The sequence below is a fragment of the Caloenas nicobarica genome, chromosome Z (genome assembly GCF_036013445.1).
Source record: "Caloenas nicobarica isolate bCalNic1 chromosome Z, bCalNic1.hap1, whole genome shotgun sequence".
NCBI classification, from domain to species: Eukaryota; Metazoa; Chordata; class Aves; order Columbiformes; family Columbidae; genus Caloenas; species Caloenas nicobarica.
This window is the reverse complement of record NC_088284.1, coordinates 26,776,898-26,780,458: the sequence shown is the minus strand read 5'-3', so window position 1 is coordinate 26,780,458 and position 3,561 is coordinate 26,776,898.

Sequence of the window (3,561 nt, the reverse complement as noted above, 5' to 3'; positions counted from 1 at the left end):
TACCTGGTGTACAGTTCCAGAAATAAATGTCTGGAAACCTTTCTTTACTTGTAAAGCTTCTCATGTATCTGCACTATGTTTGCTACTTCGTTTTAAGAAATGTTTAGCACTAACTCCGAATGCGTTTTAGCAACTCAGGTGCTGTGACAGTGCACGCTACCACTCTACCTAGTGTTACAGAGCAGAGAGTGAAAAATGCAGCATGCAGCCAGCAGGTAAAATAGTACGTAATGATTTCCCTTAAACATTAGAATATTATGGCTTAAGTACAGCAAAATCTTAGATGGGACCTCCGCGTAGCTTCAGAATAACTCATCACAGGGTTGTAACACAGCATCCAAACTATGCGGTAAGCTGTGGGGCACACACTCCTCTGATGTAAGAAAACTTGTCCAAATCCTTAAATCCATGTCAAGCCAGGTTCCAGGTGTGAATACAAAAGTTCTACTTGGCTTAGGCCTTAATGCTTAAGCTATTTGAAATGCTTTTTGTCTTGAATTTGCTTCCCAGCAAGAGAATGAACACTAGTCCTGGACACTGAAAAGCACTTTTAAGATGTACATACCGATTCTGCCAAAGGCCAGAATTAGTGTTGTGCTTTCCTACGCCCAGCGTGCTTGTTTTTGCAGTGGCTGGTACAAGAAAGCATCAGGTAAATAAATTATTATTTTTTAATAAACTAGGAGGAGTACAAGCTGATAAACTTCTGAACAGCAAAAGTTGTAATTTTCCCAGTAGTGTAATGAACTTTGCTTCCCCTGATGGAGAGGCAGGTGTAATGGTGGCTGATACAACATGCAAAATAAAATACCTGTTCAAAACTCTCTGGTGACAAGCCACACCTCACCTTTTCTAGTTGTTCAGCATAAAGATCAGTGTTAGAACAAATCATAGTGACGGCCCCATCTTGTTTTTTCTTGTTTTAATGTAACTAATTGGTAGCCTTGTGATGCTGGAACCTTAAACGAGTATATGTATGTAGAATGCAAAGCTTTTCCCCCAGCCCAGTAGTTACTAACTACGTACATTTCCATTAATCTCGGGCCACATCCACTTCTGCCACTAAAAAGATGAGCAGCCCCTGAAGTCCTTACAGTGCTTTGGCTATTTGGTGCCTAAGTCCTTGTTTTGTCCACGAAATGCAAGACTGCAAAGACTAGAAGCATAAACCCCAGCAATCCGTTTGCTAAAAGACTTTTTACTAGTTCTTGGATTTCTCTGTAGGGAAAAGTAATTTACATCTCCCAGCAAATCTTGGCCCTCCCATACAGGACGGCTCAGCAGAAACGTGGTCTCTGGCTGCTTTCATGCCCTGCTCACGGCAGGGTCTGCCGAGCTGTATCAGGAAAGGATGGTGGCTCTGAGAGCTTGAGAGCAAGGTGTGGGGGGTGAGCAGCAGCCTTTACACACACGTACACCTTTCCCGCTCTCCTCCTGTCACAGTGTGTCACAATTTAGCCCCAGCTAGCAATCCAAACCACGACAGCTGCTAGCTCACTCCCCCGTCCCACTCCCGACTAGGCGTGAGCATTGAAAAGGGAGAAACTGTGGATGGAGATAAAAATAGTTTAATAAAATAACAAAATAATACTAATCTACTACTAATATATATATAAAGTGAGAATAAAATATAAGTGATAAGCAATGCAATTCCTCACAAACTCCATCTGTACCGAGCAGCCAGTCCTGGGAAGAGAGAACACTCTGGTCCTGAACAGCCTATTCTCAGGTAATAGAAATGACCAAAACGGCAGAAAAGGCCCAGAGGCCAAGTGTAAAAGGGCAGAACAGCTTAAGGCTGGCCTAAAGGAATTCCTGAACCAAACCCAAACAAAACGGAGCAGCACCAGCTGGAAACCCTGACTCCCATTAAATACAAAGCATAATGCTAATGGCACGGAATATTGTCACTGATCGGCCGGGATGTCAGTCCAGGTCTGTCACATCCATGTCCCCCTTCCTTGCTGCCTCGCACCTGCAGATAGAGCCCAGAAAGACCTCGGTCTCCCAGACAGCAGCAAAGATAACAGTAAGTTCTTACATTGTCACCATTCCAACTCAAAACCACTAGAAAGTCACTTGAAGAGAAGCATTAATTCTGTCCCAGGGTGTTATTTTATTCTCAAACTAAATCCAACTGATAGTGCTAGCTGCAAAAAAAATAAGAAAAATTTATAATTGCATGAAGAATATTAACTCAATTTCAGTTTAACCAGTACAGAGTGCCATGTGAGTTGCCTGGGGAATTGTAACCCTCTACACCAGTCCCGCTTAGATATATGTGTACTTGTACAGAAACACTCCTGTGTATATGTGCGAATATATATACACACACACAAACACATATATCTGAACACATATACACACGTATACATATCCTTCAGTAGTTAAACAGATCATATTTTTTTTTAGTGCCTGACAAACCCATTTTCCATCCTTCCTGCTGTGGGCCAGCTGGGAGTCGGCAGCACCCCTCTGCAAAGTTTCTTAGCTCATCATGATCTTCCAAGCAGCTCTGTTTTCCTGCTAACCAGAATCAACAGATTCCCATTAACACCGTAGCCTCCAAGATAATTACGGTCAACTGTTACCGCTAGCTTTGCCTGTTGACCAACCAAGCCAAGCGTCAGAGCCTGTCAGACCAATTTTCTTCAGGAAAGCCTGCTGAGACCAGCTAGTTGTCTCTTGATGCAATCTAATTCATTCCAAAATCTGAATTTACCATCTGAACAGCAGCAGCCAGCTCTCGGCATTTCCAAATCAATACTGTAGGGACAAGGGCTCCATCCTCCTGCTCCTGCTGAGGAGGCACATGGATTCAGCCCAACCTGCCGAGCTCCCCAGCCTTTCAGCCCCCCTCAAGCTGGCACGCTGGCTCGTGCCTGCTATCAGGGGACTCCCCCACCCGCAGTGCCAGGACAACCAGGACAACTACCACAGGGGTAAGGAGTTCAGACAAATCCAGGAAAAACAAGCCTAAAACCCTCAGTGCAGTGGTGAGCCCTTCCATTTTGCTGGGGAGAAAATAAGATGAAAAAGAACTCATGGGTTGAGATAAAGGCACTCTAATAAAGGAAAAGCAAAGGCTGCATGTGGAAGCAAAGGAAACAAAAATATTTATTCTCCACTCCCTACCAAGCAGGTGGTGTCTAGCCCCTGCCTAGGAAGCAGGGCCTATGCAGTGGCTGGTCGGGAAGACAAACGCCATAATAACAAACACCCCTTTCTCATAGCTTTCATTGCTGAGCGTGACATTGTGCGATATGGAACATCTCCTTGGTCAGCCTGCGACAGCTCTCCTGGCTGTGCCCCCTCCCGGCCTCTTGCCCACCCCCAGCCTGCCGGCCTTCGGGCAGGGCGGGTTTGGGGACACGGCCCTGATGCTGCGGGAGCACTGCCAGGGAGCAGCCACCACAGGGCTGCGGTACCAGCACCTCGGCAGTTACCGGTACCCGGCACAGCGCTGCCAGCTCCCCCCAGCCGGGCCCGGAACCGTCACTGGTCCTCAGTGAGCACCCCAGCCCCGCGCATCACTGCTGGCAGACGATTTAAACACACACG